The sequence below is a fragment of the Narcine bancroftii genome, chromosome 3 (genome assembly GCF_036971445.1).
Source record: "Narcine bancroftii isolate sNarBan1 chromosome 3, sNarBan1.hap1, whole genome shotgun sequence".
NCBI classification, from domain to species: domain Eukaryota; kingdom Metazoa; phylum Chordata; class Chondrichthyes; order Torpediniformes; family Narcinidae; genus Narcine; species Narcine bancroftii.
In genome coordinates this window covers 199773214-199789752 of record NC_091471.1, presented here as the reverse complement: position 1 = coordinate 199789752, position 16539 = coordinate 199773214, and the positions used below count along the sequence as shown (strand labels likewise).

The 16539-nt window shown below is 39.8% G+C and overlaps 1 long non-coding RNA gene across 7 annotated transcripts in view; it reads left to right on the top strand.

Annotated features, from left to right (window-relative positions):
* LOC138758011 (uncharacterized) overlaps nt 1-15659 on the top strand; it is a 96425-nt gene extending 80766 nt beyond the window's left edge. For 4 of the 7 annotated variants that reach the window (XR_011354047.1, XR_011354046.1, XR_011354048.1 and 1 more), the window contains 4 exons: nt 8840-8917; nt 12770-14557; nt 15049-15150; nt 15428-15659. This is a non-coding gene — a long non-coding RNA (uncharacterized lncRNA). The remainder of the gene's footprint in view (nt 1-8839; nt 8918-12769; nt 14558-15048; nt 15151-15427) is intronic. The other 3 variants (XR_011354052.1, XR_011354049.1, XR_011354051.1) reach the window with 3 other exon arrangements.
* Nucleotides 15660-16539: the final 880 nt, after the last annotated feature.

Sequence of the window (16539 nt, the reverse complement as noted above, 5' to 3'; positions counted from 1 at the left end):
TTGCAGACCATTGGATGTTTTACTGCAACTGTTGAAGCTGGAGATAAGTACACCAAAGCAGAGTTTATGGTCATAGAAGAGAGGGGAGAACCATTGCTGAGAAGAAAGCAAGACCTGGCAATACTTTATATTGGAGCTTGTGTCAATTCAATTCAGTCATACGAGGATATGAAGCAAGAATTCCCCGCAGTCTTTCAAGGAGTAGGAAAGCTGAAAGGTCGACAATTGAAGCTAGCGGTAGATGAAACGGTCAAACCCAAGGCACAACCAATGCGCCGAACTCTGTTTGGACTTCGTGGGAAATTCGAAGCCAAAATTAAAGAATTGATCGAACAAGACATTATTGAACCGGTGGAACATTCGACACAATGGGTCAGTCCCGTAGTGATTGTGCCCAAACCAAAGGGTGACATAAGACTATGTGTTGACATGAGAATGGCCAATGAAGCTATAATTAGAGAACGACACCCTATACCAACAGTGGAGGAAATACTTCAAGAACTAACTACCAGCAAGGTATTCTCAAAAATTGATCTGAAATGGGGCTATCATCAATTAGAGCTGGATCCAGGTTCCCGAGATGTAACAACATTTGTGATTCACTGTGGATTGTATCGTTACAAGAGACTATCATTTGGAATTAATGCAGCTTCGGAGATCTACCAGTATGAAATCCATCGAGTGATTCAAGGCATTCCTGGAGTTGCCAACATTTCTGACGACATCATAGTCCATGCACCAATGAAGGGAGAGCATGACAAATGGTTGAGATGTGTACTATCTAGACTACAGGAGGCAGGCCTTACCATGAATGGAAACAAGTGCCAGTTTGGTGTGTCAGAAATGGACTTCATGGGACACAGACTTACACGGGAAGGACTAAACCCTGCAGAGGCCAAGGTGAAAGCTATTGCAGAGGCACGTGCACCTCAGAACGCAACAGAGGTGAGGAGTTTCCTGGGATTGGTCAATTTTTGTGCAAAGTTCATTCCTAATTTCACTACAGTGGCAGAAGCACTAAGGAAACTAACCAAGAAAGGTGTACCTTTTCATTTTGGATCTGAGCAGAAGAAAGCGTTCACAGCGCTGAAGCAAAGCCTGACAGATGCAAAAACTCTTGGATATTACGATCCGGCGGCATCAACCAAAGTCATAGCGGATGCCAGCCTGGTTGGTTTAGGAGCCGTGTTGGTCCAGATGCATGATGGAGGACCAAGAATCATTGCCTATGCCAGCAGATCGTTATCAGATGTGGAGAGAAGATACTCTCAGACAGAGAAAGAAGCACTCGGACTTATATGGGCCTGTGAGAGGTTCCATGCATATTTATACGGCATTGAATTTGAACTCATCACAGATCATAAGCCATTAGAGGTGATCTATGCACCTAGATCCAAACCATGTGCCAGAATAGAGAGATGGGTACTCAGACTACAACCCTACAAATATAAAGTAATCCACATTGCCGGGAAAACAAACATTGCAGATCCGCTGTCCAGATTGGTGAAGGATGGTGGTCCACAATCCAAGTCAGAATTGGGAACAGAAACAGAGAGCTTTGTACGCTTCGTAGCTATTCAGTCGACACCGAAAGCTGTGACTACGAAGGAAGTCGAGAGAGAATCCGAACGTGATCCAGAACTCATGGAAGTAAGAGAATGCATACAGAGTGGACAATGGGACAAGTGTACTCACAAGGCTTACATTCCCATTAGAGATGAACTTTGTTGCATCGGACAGTGTGTATTAAGAGGTTGCAGATTGGTGATATCGCAAAGATTGAGACCGAAGATCGTATCCTTAGCGCATGAAGGACACCTAGGTATTGTTGGTACCAAGCAAAACCTCAGAACCAAGGTATGGTGGCCAGGTTGTGATAAGGACGCAGAGAAATTTGTTAAAACTTGTCACGGATGTCAAATCACAAGTAGGAGTAATCTGCCAGAACCGATTTGGAGTACGCAACTCCCGACAGGACCATGGATCGACGTAGCTGTTGATTTTCTTGGACCTTTACCGACGGGTGAATCAATTATGGTAGTGATAGATTACTACAGCAGATACTATGAGTACGTGGTGTTGAAGTCCACAACCACTGAAAAAACAATACAAGCATTAGCAGAGATATTCGCAAGATATGGATTACCTTTTACATTATACTCTGACAATAGTCCACAATTCATTTCAGAGACCTTTGCGAAATACATGAGGACCACAGGTATCCACCATCATAAAGTAACTCCGAAATGGCCGCAAGCCAACGGGGAAGTAGAGAGACAAAATCAGTCCATTGAAAAACGATTGAGAATTGCACACGCTGAAGGACAAAATTGGCGAGAAGCATTGCTATCTTATGTGGCTGTCTATCGAGCAACGCCTCATGCAACCACTGGAAAAAGTCCTGCAGAAGCATTTTTTGGGAGAAAAATCCACACAAAAATGCCAGAAATAAAGGAAATCCGAGACGACCAGGAGATGAGGGACCACGACGCTGAAAAGAAAGGTGCAGCAAAGCTGTACACAGATTCGAAACGTGGAGCCAAGTACTCAGACATCATGCCAGGAGATAATGTTCTAGTGAGGCATGAAACTGGTGGTAAGCTAGACACACCTTATTACCATCAACCCTATACTGTCGTATCCAGAAGTGGCAGTATGGTGACAGTCAAGTCTCTGACTGGAGTCCTGTATAAGAGAAATGTATCAGGTGTAAAAAGGTACCAGTCCAGAGATACATCGAGCGAAGAGGTTGAAAAGCCAATACGAGATGCTGAAACTGAGAGACCTGATGATGTTCCAGAGGCAGTTACCAGCACTCCTGATGAAGTGACTAGAGCGCCGAAGCCATGGCGAGCAGTATTTCTGACGCCGAGAGTGAACAACCGAGAAGCGACGACAATATCGCAGGCAGGCCGAAACGAAACCGGAAAGCGCCCAAACGATACGAAGACTTTGTGCCATAGTTTTAATAAGAACTTTGGGACAGTATTTAATCTTATATCATAAAGTGCATGTATGAGTGCTGTAGGAAGTAAATTTTATGTAGTTGAGTTATAGTATTACCTTTAGTTACGATGTTTGTATGTTTCTGAGGGATATTGGTAAGTGAAGGTAAAGTTTATTTCTGATTAAAGGAGGGATGTCATGATAATGAATATGTATGAGATATACCGGAAGTCACGTGGTATGAGAAAGAGAGATAAGAGCACAAGCAGGAGAACAAAGGAAACGGGAGAATAAAGACCCTGAGAAGTTTACCTGATAAAACTTGTGTTTAATGTTTTATTAACTTCACATTTCGGGCCACAAATGTGACAGGAAGCTATTCTCGGAACACCATTGAATCTACAAAAGTGTCCTACACAAAATGCAGGCCAGCAGCACAACTAAAGTGGCCATTCTGTCCATATTGAGGGTCTATCCATCTGCAGCTCCACAACACAGACAAGCTTCATTCCAGTCATATTGTAATCACTTCACAGTGGAAATATTGCCAGCCATTCAGATATATTCCAAAATTCACTTGATGGTCAAAAATGGCATAAAGCTGTTATGTTCACTTGGACCATTTCTGACACCTCTGTCCCCTTTCTGGAGCTCATTGTCTCCATCTCATGAAACAATCTATTGACATATTTACAGTAAACTCACTGAAGCTCAGGACTTTCCAGCTTTCACCTTGCAATTTCCTTAATCTCTTCATACTGGTTAACTTTCCCTTTATACTCTTGGTCCTGAAGCAGGATCTCATCCCAAAATATCAACTATTACTTTGTAGTATCTTCCTAAAAAAATCATCATTGAATAGCATAAACTTCTTTTAAAACTTGAACTCTATCTGAACTATTACAATAAATTTTGATACACTGAACTGCAATAATTTCTGCATTGATGAGTGTGCAGAATCTGGCAATTAATATAATAATTTATTGGATCATTGTAAATAACAAATGCATAATACAATGCTGACCTACTAATATTAAACATGTGCATTTAGTTTGCATTAAGTTTCCATCCACCATGCACTTCCATTAAAGGGTTTCTTAATGACTCTTTCATTACATTTGTCGCAGTTCAACAGTCAACAATACAATTTAAAGATAAAGGTACAGATTTCATTACTGTCATGTAATACTACATTTAGAATGTAATATACATGAAATTCTTTAACTTTTGTCTACTGTAAGGCTGACAGAGAGTTCCTTCTTTGTTCAGCACCCCCACAAAATCCTACAGTACTTGGTGGACCTAGGCCATCTCCCTTCCAAGTACTGACCAGTCTGAGCCTGCTTAGCTTCCAAGATCAGACAATCTCCGGCAAATTCAGGCTTTTTGGTGTTGCGTCACTGTAATACAAGCTATTGTGATAGATAAGGCATTGCACATATAAAACCTCACATAAACTCCATTAATACTGTTTTTCTACTCCAGAATACATCCAGGTAGGCTTTCATCTAAAGAATATTTTCTATGATTATGTTTGAGACATTATAGTTATCAAAATCTTTCAATGTCTGAGCTCATAATTGCTCACCTGCTGAAGCCCAAGGTCTCCAGATCAAAAGAGAACAGAATGGATATGTGCTCTCCGAATAGTTTGAGCTGTCATTAAATATGCATGATTTCCATGAACTTCCATAAATGTATGGATGGGTTGGGAGGTGAGGACCTTGATGCAATCACTTTGACTAAAGTGCTGACCAAACTATTGGGCCTCAAGTTAAAAAAGTTGTCTGGTTCTGTTTAAATGCATCTCAGGCTTCTGAAAAATATGACAGAAATGATAGTAAAGCCTTTTGTGATAAGTTACCAAAATTTTCTGGACTCCAGGCAAGTCCTGGCAAATTTGAAGAAACCAAATATTTCACCACTGCTTAAAAAAAGGATCAAAAGACATAGGCAAAAGTAGATAAGTATGGGCCAGTTAGCTTTATGTCTGTAGTCAGGAAAATGCATGAAACTATCATTAAGGAAGAAATAGCAAGATATCTGGATAGAAATTGTTCCATCAGGCAGTTACAGCATGGATTTGGGAAAGTAAGGTCATATTTGACAAATTTACCAGCATTTTTTGAGGATTAATGATTGCAGTAAATAGAGAGGAACAGGTGGATATGTTGTACTTAGATTTTGAAAAGGCATTTGACAAGATTTCTCATAAAAACATACATAAGATAAAGGAGGCATGGAATTGGGGGTAATGTATCAGCATGGAAAGAGCATTGTAATGTTGAGACTGCTGTTTGTATAAAGTTGTTTCAGCAAGTGCCTCTCTATAAACTTTTAACATTTACCTATTTGTAGATGGCTCTACATCCAAATGTTACTTGATAAAAGCAATTATGGTTCTACCTATGTGAGAACTGGATGGTCATGGTCGGAACTGTGTGAGACACACACACACACACACACACACACACACACACACACACACACACACACACACACACACACACACACACACACACACACACACACACACACACACACTAAATTGTAGGACCTATCAACAACTTTGAGGCAGGTGCATCAACATACAGTACGTCAAAATCTTTCATTTGTTTTATGAACAAGGAACTGCAATTTCTCCTAACAATTGTTTTTATAATTCACATTAAAATGTTTTGCTTTGACTCTCAGAGATTGATCTTGAAAGTTTAATCAATTTCAAAATGTCATCTCAGAGGACCCCATTGCATCTTCTTATCCTCATGAATGTACTCATGTAATCCATAGTGACCATGATTGTATAGCAAATCAACATAATTCCTAGCCCATGCACTCCAAATACAAAAGCTCTTGACCTTGTATGAAGTTTTCACATATACAAAAATGCTGTGATGCACTGAAGTTTTTGGTATTGTTTATTCGCACTTCACAAGATACTCACTGAATCTTTATACATTCAATGAAATTTCAAATTAAATAACTTATTTCTGAACATTTTTCAATCAAAACCTAATCTGAGTCTAGATTGCATTTGCAAGAGATGAAAATTGATTGCATCCGACTACCAATTTCCTTTGCTGAAGTCTTTAATCCACTGACTAAAACTGTCTAATAAATTCCATTATGGAAGACTCAGGGCAGCTGTAATGTCTGTTGAATAAAGGACAAGGAGGAAGGAATGTCACCTCAAGGAGCTAAGATATGTACAGCTTATGATCAGATCAGTGAAGTGTTACCTGACTCAAATGTTAAGTTTCCTTCACTGCAACTTGTGTAAGAACAGCACCAAGAACTCAGTTCTTAGAGTCAGTCCTGTTATACACATCTTAACAAGAGGTCATTTAGAGAGGGGATCAGCCATCTGATCAGGTAGAAGAGGGGAGACAATTGAAGACCTGCAATGGAGACAATTAGCTTGGACTATAACAATGTGTTAATTATCAGGCAGCCAGGGACAAAATGATTACCAATAATAAAATGTTAAGAACAAAACTACCCTGTGGTCTATGGATGCCATGAATGGTTTTTAGACTGCAGGCATGTAACGGCGCAATCATCGAATTTTGCCGAGTCATGGGCAGTCTAAAAAGGAATGTGCAGGAATTTTGAGTCAATTCCTGCACCGCGATTTATCCTGCAGGACTCCTCCAACTTTTTAGGAGGAAGCACACTATCAGAAATCGTACCGGAAAAATTTGTTGACGGTCATCTACTCTACTGTACGTCCAACCACCGGGACTGTTGCACTCAGGTACTTGCAGTCTAAACAGGCACCCAGTGTGAACGACAACACAGGCAGTAATTATGTTAATTTTTTCAGTGATTTTCTCGACTTGTAGTCTACAAACCATAATTGATTCACTATCAATAGCTCGGGATTGAGCCTTTTAGTTAATGCTAAACAATATCTCCTCCTTTAGTTAAGACTCCTTTAATGTTAAGACCTGCAATAACTGAGCATTATTTGTGCATAATAAAATTCTGCAACATTTAAAATGCCATTTGATGTGACTGCCTTTGCCTGGCATATGTTTGTAGGCATATCACACGTGCAAAGATGCTGATCAACATCTTACTGCATTGTGCATAAAGCAGAATTTCTGGTGTTTGGTATTAGAAATCATTCATATGAAATCTGAGGGTGAACATTTTCTAATGATTGACTGCAGGACCAACAGGAGGATATTAATGATTTAAAGCATACTTGACATAATGTGGGCAGATCCTTCTCTGTCATGAGATCACTAGCCACCTACCTTTGGACCATATCCTTGTAGTAACATCAAGCAAGAATTTTAGTGTCTAAGACTTTGTTCACGTCAGGAAGCTAGAATGGATGAAACATAAAAGTAGAATCTCAAAAATCAGGAACCACTGTTGCTCCATTATCCCATCACCACTGTCACCTGATTGTTCCATTCAGCTCTCTTCATACACCTCACAAGATTAAAGATCAGATGTCCTGATCGTGCTTGAAAACAAGTGATAAAAATAACAGCCTATCTAAATGCATATGAACAATTAAATTACCACAGAAAGAAAAGCAAACCATACAAAAGAATAGCTAAATTGTCACAGATGTAGTAAGGGGAAAAATGTATGATGTTACAACAGCTCAGATACATCTTTGATCCTGGAGAAACTCAGCAGATCATGCAACATCCATAGGAAATCTTCTTCTTTGATGTTTTAGTTTAGTTTAGACATAACAGCACAATAACAAGCCCTTTTAGTCCACAAGGCAGTTCCACCCATATAGCCCAATTAACCTGCAACCCCTGTACATTTTGAAATGTGGGAGGAAATTAGAGTACCCAGATGTAACAGAAATGATTTCTAGAACTGCATCAAGTTTTAAAATCTGTATTCCAAATTATTCAAGATTTATTTTTAATAGGGATATCAACATGAAAGGTAACCTATACAAGATACAGTTACATTTACTTTCCAGATTGACAGAGTAAAAATCCCTTCTTTAATGAGAATATAATAAACAAACTGTGAATTTTATGCTTTTAAAACATCCGAAAAGATCACCTGCAAAATACCCCAAAGACGGTTAGTGTAACAGTTAGCACAATGCCATTACAGTGCAAGCAATTGGGACCGGGGTTCAAATCCCATGCTGTCTGTAAGGAGTTGGTACGTTCTCGCCGTGCCTGTGTGGGATTTTCCTCGGGGCTCCGGTTTCCTCCCATCATTCAAAATGTACGTAACGTTGCAGGTTAATTGGTTGTAATTGGGCATCATGGGTTTGTGGGTCAAAATTGCCTGTTACCATGCTGTATGTCTAAATTTTAAATATTTAAGTTAAAAAAAAAATTAGAACTGCTGAAATGGTGTTTAAGCACCGCAGAAGACTTCATGAACATAAATACAGAGGCTACACTGCAAGATGCAAACCATTAGTTCGCCACAGAAACAGGATGGCCAGATTACAGTTTGGCAAGAAGTATCTGAAAGTGCCTGCAGAATTCTGTAAAAAGGTTTTGTGGACATGAAACTGATTAATCTGTATCAGAGTGATGGCAAGAGCAAAGTATGGAGGCGTAAAGGAACTGCTCAAAATCCAAAGCATACCACCTTTGCCATGGTTTGAATCTCTCTATTTCTGTTCATGAATTCTTCTGCAGACTGTAGTCCCTGGCATATCTATGCCTGCCTCCTGAAGTGTGTTTATGGTCTGTTGGACATATGTTTGGGGATTTTTCTTCATTTTAATGAGAATTCTTCTGTCATCCACAATGGAGATCTCCTTGGAATACCAGATTCTTTGCAATTACTTAGCTCAGCAGTATGGTCTTCCTTTTTAATTATGTTCTAAAGTGTTGATTTTGGTAATGCTAAGGTTTTGGCAATGTGTCCTACCCGTTTTATTCTTGTTTCTCAGCCTCACAATGACTTCTTTGACTTTCATTGGCACAACTCTGGTCCTCGTGTTGAAAAATGGCAAATACAGACTCCAAAGGTGATCAAAAGCATAGAAGCAAGCCTAGCTCTCTTATACCTGAACTGATGAAGCAATTAAGCATACCTGAGTACTCTCAAACACCTGTGAAGCCAAATATCCCAAACATTATGGTGTCCTGGAATGAGGGGACGATGTATAAAAAAGTGCTGTAATTTCTACTCGGTCAAACCAAAATGTATACAAATAGCCTTTAAAAATATTTGAAATGTGCACTTTAATTACATGTGGATTATTTGATTGCAAATTTAAAAATATGGAGTACAGGGGCCAATAAAGGAAAACAAAGTGCCTTTGTCCCAAACATTATGGAGGGCAATGTATATTCAGTAAAATTCCCAGTATCTGCCACCTGCGGGGATCATGGATGCCGGATATGCAAATTTTATAGTTGACTGGGACACACTCGTACAAACACTTGCATTAAGAATACACCATTGAATCAACAAAATACAGTGCAAAATGTAAAGTAATTTGAAAAAAATCAATATTGCCATTTTTAATTATGCAAAGTTCACTGCAATCAGGTAATTTAAATTTGAACCCTAGTCATTGGCACTGTAGGACGGTTGTGTTAACTGTGCCACTATCATAATTAACCCCCACCCTCAAGAGCACAGATAAAGCCTTACTAATATACTTAATACTAATAAAGATAATGACTTGTACTAGGCAAGGATTGGAAACACTTTGGGAGAGTAGCCCCAGCGACGAGTGGCACCAGTCAGATCTTCATCCTGGGTAGCTGCATTTTATTCAAACACGTTAATGAAATTGTTTTGAAACAGCTGCTGTGGGCAGGGCATGACCGGGGTGCTCCGCTGGCTGAAGGTTTGCTCTCACCTGCTGATTTTAAGAACATTTACTTTTACAATTTTAAACTTTTATTTCAAAGATGAGCTTTATTTAACCAAGGGCCTTTCCCCTGCCATATGTAGGAAGATATAAACGAGTCGAGTGAATCAAAAAAAGATTTAGGGATGAAAATTAGTACATATTGAAAGAGGTACAAAATTTTAGGTAAAATGTTCATTTTAATAGAGGTAATATGATCAATCATTGAAAATGATAAAGGTAATGATCTCAATAATAAAATTTAACCTGATTAAAAAGGGGGGAAATTTTTCCATTCAAAAGATGTTTATAACTCTTAGTAATTGTAAAGCTGAGATAAGTAAATTGAATCTGCACAAACGTAAAAGGAAAATTAGAATAACTTGATATAAAACCATTTAAAGGTAAAAGTGCACTTTTATGCAGATTCAACTTATACCCAGAAAATTGAATAATATGAGCAAGCAAAGCCAGAGTGCTCGGTAAAAAAAAAGTCTGGATTAGAAACAAAAAGCAAAAGATCATCCACATATAAGGAAACCTTATGTTCATTACCATTCCCAAAGATTCCAGTAAAATCTCTAATTTCACAAAGAGTAATTGCTAAAGGTTCCAATACCAAGTCATAAAGTAATGGACGTAAAGAACAAACCTGACGAGTACTCTGCTGAAGATTAAAAGGTTTTAACTTTTGTATATTAGTAAGAATTGAGGCAGTGGGATAAAGATATAATAATTTCATCTATTTAATAAAACATGACCCAAAATTAATTTTTTCCAAAATAGAAAATAAATAATTCCATTCCACCTGATCAAAGGCCTTCTCTACATCTAAACAGAGAATACATTTAGGGGCAGGAGTGGGAGATACATATACAATATTCAATAAACAATGTACAGTATATTAAAATAAGAATAATGATTTTTAATGAAACCAGTCTGATCTTCCAAAATGATTAATGGTAAAAAATAGTCACCAGTCTGTGGGCTAAAAGTTAAATGAATGGCAGACTGCCGGTTCCGAATTTTAGATTATATTATTGGGTGGACATTATTCATAAGTTAATTATTTTGTTACATTTTGATAATTTGGTTGACTGCCCTTCATGGGTAGAAATGGAATTAAATTTTACAAAGAATACTTTTTTGTTGGAAATTTTAGGGACATTTCTATCTTCCTCTTTATATCGGTTAACCTGATGTTTAAACATAGTTTGAGAATATGGGCACACTTTTTAAGGTTTTTTGGATTGAGAATTTTTCTATTGCTAGTCCTATTATATCTAATGTTATGGCCCCAGATGACCCCAAAACCCAGCAGCAATAGAAATTCTCGAAGACAAATGGTTACTTAAGCAAAAGTTACTTTTAATTATCTTTAAACATGTAAACAGGATCAAACTTTAACATTACTATTAACTTAACCTAAGTTAATACTTAACCCCCTTATAATTCTAAGCACATGCGTATGTAATGTGTAGATAAGTTCAGAAAAGTTATTTGATTCACAGTTCAATCTCACTTCTCTCTCCTCCGTGTTCACTGGTAACAGGCAATTCTTATACTGTGCACAAAACTTAACATTTATGAATTTCACCAGGCTTTGGTGATTGAAAGGTAAATGGTTACCACTCAGGAAGGTTCTTGTCAGTTTTTAGAGAGAGATTTGTTGCTCGTTGTACACAAACTGATTCCTTCCATTTAGCCACTTCAGTGTCTTGCCGAAGAAACTTGCCCCATCAAAGTTTTCCAGATTATAACCTCTATCACCACAGAGTTCCTTTTCTGTTTCCCTTATTTCAAGTGAAACATTATGCATCCAGCCATCTCCTCTTGTATGGACCATAAGGGCTTTGACCAGGCTGAAACTAAGAAATCACTAACCATCTTCAAAATGAAGTTTTTCCACAAGCTTGCCAGCTTGTCCTGTTCCAGTCCCAGCTGCTGCTGCTGAACTGTAGAACTGAAGTCTCTCTGTTTCACTCTCTCTCAGAGCAAAGCCTGTTTTTCTCTGCTTGCAAAACCACCTGACCCTCCTAGAACAGCAAACTGCATACAGACAGGCTGCGGCAATAAACCTAATCTTCCAAGACTGTTCTTCTTTTGCTTTCAAAAACAATAATCCATAACTCCACAATATGACCAATTAACACCTACTTGGGAAGTCCTTATAGGCATTCTTCAAAGTTTTTGCAAATGCACTCAGAGCCTGGACTGTCTGGCTTGAGCAGAGCTCTAGCATTTTAAATGAGATCTGTTTTGAAGTGTTTGTATCTATGTGTGATCTAACTAAAAACCCCACAATCTATCTCCTTCAAAACACATCTATATGCAATATAAAGTATAACATAATCCATCACAGAATTCACCTTTTTCTACCTTTGTTGCAGGATACAATTCAATGATTGGCACAGATTTGGCATTAAATGTTTCAAAGACCATTTTATTTAAAATAATTTTGTTTCTTTTGAACAATGGCGATAAAATTTAACTTACCAAACATTCATTTTTTTAAAGATATTTACAAGTGAGACATTTTATTCAATCTTAAATTCCTGTCTTTCCATGAATTCCCAAGGCAAATATTCTTAATTTACTTTGTGATTTAAAATTTTTTCATAAAGGTTCAATATGCCTTATTTATAATAATTTTTCTGATTTAAGAATGGCCTCGTTAATTAAGATCAAGAGAGACTGGGAACAGGTTTTGAATCTTTCCTTCTCTGATGAGGTTTGGGATTCTATCTATAATTTGATGAATACGACTTCCCTATGTGCACAACATTGCTTATTGCAATTCAAAGTGGTCTACAGAGTACATAGTTCTAAAGTTAAATTACCTTGTTTTTATTCTGATATAAATCCTCTATGTGACAAATGTAAAATTGCTGAGGCTTCTTTGGTTCACATATTTTGGACTTGGCCAATTTTAGACAAAATTTGGAAAGGTATGTTTCAAAAATTATCAGTGATTCTTAAGGTTAAATTAGAACCTTACCCTTAAATTGCTCTTTTCAGATGTCAGTTTGGCCTGATGGCCATCGATTTCCTTGGATGCCGCAATGATCAACACGGGGTGGTCCCTCTTCCATCAAAGATTGAGGCCATTCATAAGTTCGCCAAGCCAACTACGGTCAAAGGTTTCAGGAGTCTGCTGGGATGGTCAACTTCTACCATCGGTTCCTGCCATCAGCTGCCAGGATCATGCCACCTCTTTTCAAGCTTCTGCCCAGTCAGAGCAAAGAACTCAGTTGGGATGTGGAGTCTTTGGCAGCTTTCAACCAGGCCAAAGACGCTCTGGCCAATGTCACCCTTCTAGTTCATCCATGTGTTGATGTGCCCACTGCAATCACAGAAGATGCATCCAACGTGGCTGTTGGCAGCGTCATGGAGCAGCTGATTGATGGACATTGGAGGCCACTTGCTTTCTTCAGCAGACACCCTGTGGCCCCCAGAACAGAACTGTGTTCGACAGCTAGTTGATAGCCCTCTACCTTGCCATATGCCATTTCCACTATTTCCTCCAAGGACATATTTCATGGTCCTCACCAATCACAAGTCCCACTTTTGCCTTCGCCAAGGTGTTGGACCCATGGTCGACAAGGCAGCAGCATCACCTCTCTTATATCTCAGAGTACACAATGGCTATCAAGAACATTTCCAGTAAGAACAACCTTATGGCTGACGCTCTGTCCCATACATCCGTCCTGTCTGTTCACTGTCCCACAAAATCGACTATACAGTGCTCACAGTGGCCCAGCAGCAGGATGGGTGGTGAGATACCAGCCTACCGCACTGTAACCTCAAGGTTACAACAGGAGGATGTATGTTTCAGGCTATCCAAAGCCACACTTCTCTGTGATGTGTCCACCGATTGACCTAGGCCCATCGTTGCCTCCACATGGAGGAGTCACGCCTTCGGTGAGCTACATGGGTTGGCCCACCCATCCATCCAGGCGACAACTCAAATGGTTGCAGACAGATTCATGTGGTATGGCCTGAATAAACAGGTCAGTCACTGGGCCAGAACTTGCCTGCACTGTCAGACATCCAAGGTGCAGAGGCAATCTTTCCCAATGACACACAGATGATTTGACCACGTTCACATGGACATCGTTGGGCCACTACCGGTTTCCAGAGGCACCGTGTACCTGTTCACAATGGTGGACGCGTTGACTAGATGACCAGAAGCCGTCCCGCTATTGGATACTTCCATGGCATCTTGCATCAGGGCCCTCATCACCAACTGGATTACCTGTTTTGATCTTCCTTCTGATATCAGGGGGGCACAGTTCATGTCCAGTCTATAAGCAGCACTGGCACAGCTCCAAGGGATCTAGTTACATCACACAAAGGCCTACCACCCACAGTCTAATGACCTGGTTGAAAGGTTCCATCAGCATTTGAAGGAGGCCCTCATGGTGTGACTCTGAGGGCTTGATCAGGTGGACAAACTGCCTTAGGTACTCCTTGGCATCCGTACAGTGTGGAAAGAGGATTTGGCCACATCCTCCTCTGAGCTCGTCTATGGGCTCCGTTGACAGTCCCAGGAGAGTTTGTGCCAGCAGCTCACGGCCAGGAAGAAACACCTATGGCCATTAATGTGACTTCACAAAAAGGTTGGCACCCTGGCCCCCATCTCAACTTCATGCCACAGTCCAGCTTTTTTCAACCCAAAGGATCTTGAAGTCTGCATATGCGTCTTCATAAGGAGATGTGCGTACCGGACACCCCTTCAGCACCCATACGAGGGTCCATAAAAGGTGTTATGACACAATGGGACTATGTGCCTTTTGTACATTGGGGGTAGGTAGGAAACATTCACTATCTTCCGCCTTAAACCGGCACACCTTGACCTCGACCAACCAGTAAATGTTCCAGACCTGCGGTTGAGAGGTCAGCCTCCCAAACATACGAACTGTGGACTTGGCAGCTCCAAACACCACTTCTGGAGGGGGGGTTGGGGGGAACGGTCATGTAGCGAGCTGCACTGGGCTGACATTACAATGGTCCTGGTGGGAGGGACCGAAAAGGATCATGGGAGTGACGCTGATAAGCTGTCAGAAATTTCCAATATAGTCAGTTGGTTGGTTCAACTCACTCACCACTTCTGTGTGCTTTTTTTTTCGTTCGCTGCACAGCAAACTGACCACGGTATCAAAAACAAACTTCATACCCATGTGTTAGGTTTTTGCCCCAACCTTGTAAAATTATTTTAATTTCTATGTATTCTTATTTATTTTATTTTAATTTAATTTATATATTTCCTTTTTTTGCTGGATGCTTTGGCATGCTAGTGTCTGCATAGGTTCGTGCCAACCACACCGCAGGAAAGCCACAAAAATTGCTTGAAAGTTGCATTTGTCAAAGGAAGAATACAGATGGATGTACACAGATGGGTGAGCATATGGACCACCTGATCAGCCAACACTAAGCATCATAAAAATCTAATAATAAATACAAAATATAAGCTCTTTAATCCATACTCCTCACAGTTTATATAATTAGGAATACCTATGCAGGATGTTTGAATTAAAGGTTGGTTTAATACAATGCAACTGGACAAAAAATTAATTTCTGGTTAGACCAGAAAGTATGCAAGGTACCTAAGAAGTTATTTTCAACAATAAAATAGGTGTTATTCAATTTTCTATCCTTCTTTATATTTTTCTGCAGATTTTCAATTTATGAGCTTTGTTGCGAACAGTTCCACAGAGAGCCATTGGCTAACACCAGCGCACATGTCAGCACATTGCCGACTTGCATGACGGTGCACCTTAGCCCAGAACAGTGGAACTCAGTGTAGGGTGTTCATTGTTGAGCTGAGGAGATGGATGGACTTCAGATCAAGCCTCTCAACTGTACATAACCTCGTCAACCATAAATTAAAAAAGTAAATTTAGCCAAATGTTCTGCTTTTTTTTTATTTTGAGAATTTATATTTTAGCAAATTAATACATTGTAAATGGATCCAAAAACAATATAAATGATTTGGAAGAGGGAACAGGGTGCAGTGTGACTAAGTTTTTTGATGACACTAAATGAAGTGGAAAGCAAATTGTGCACTTAGGAAGGAAAAAATGAAGAATACCATTTAAATGGTAAGCAATTGCAGCATACTGCTGTGCAGAAGGTGCTTGTGTGTGAATTGATTTGCAGGTGCAGTAGGCTATCAAGAACCCAAATGGAATGTTGGCTTTCATTGCTAGAGGAATGGAACTTAAGAGCAGGGAAGTTATGCTACAGATGTACAACATACCTCAAGCCCAAAACATCAGTCATGTATTTTTAACTTTGCTTTATAAAGGACACTTTAACTTTATGAGTTTCTCCAGCATAGTGTTTTTACTTCGACCACGGTGTCTGCAGACATTTGTGTTTTACTTGCAACTTTACAAGATACTGGTGAGGCTGCATCTGGAGTACTGCGTACAGGTCTTGCATTCTTACTTGAGGAAGGATTATACTGGCCTTGGATCTCTTGCAGAGGAGGTTCACCAGTGTGGTGGTACACCACCAGCCTACTGCAGGGGGCAACCTCTGTACCTGCAGGAATGTAAGGGGACAGGACAACACCTAGCCGGCTGTCTCAATCAGTCAGCCTGAAGGGATCAAGCCCCACCCAGTCAGGTGTCAATCACCCTCCAGGATATAAGCCTGCGCTGGCCTCCCGAGGCCTCACTCAGGGTTGCTGCAGCCACAGCCAGCCTGGCTCTGTGGAAGTCTTTGTGGATTAAAGCCTGTTGTACAGTCTTTACCTTGTGTGTGTCTGATTCTGGCTAACAGCG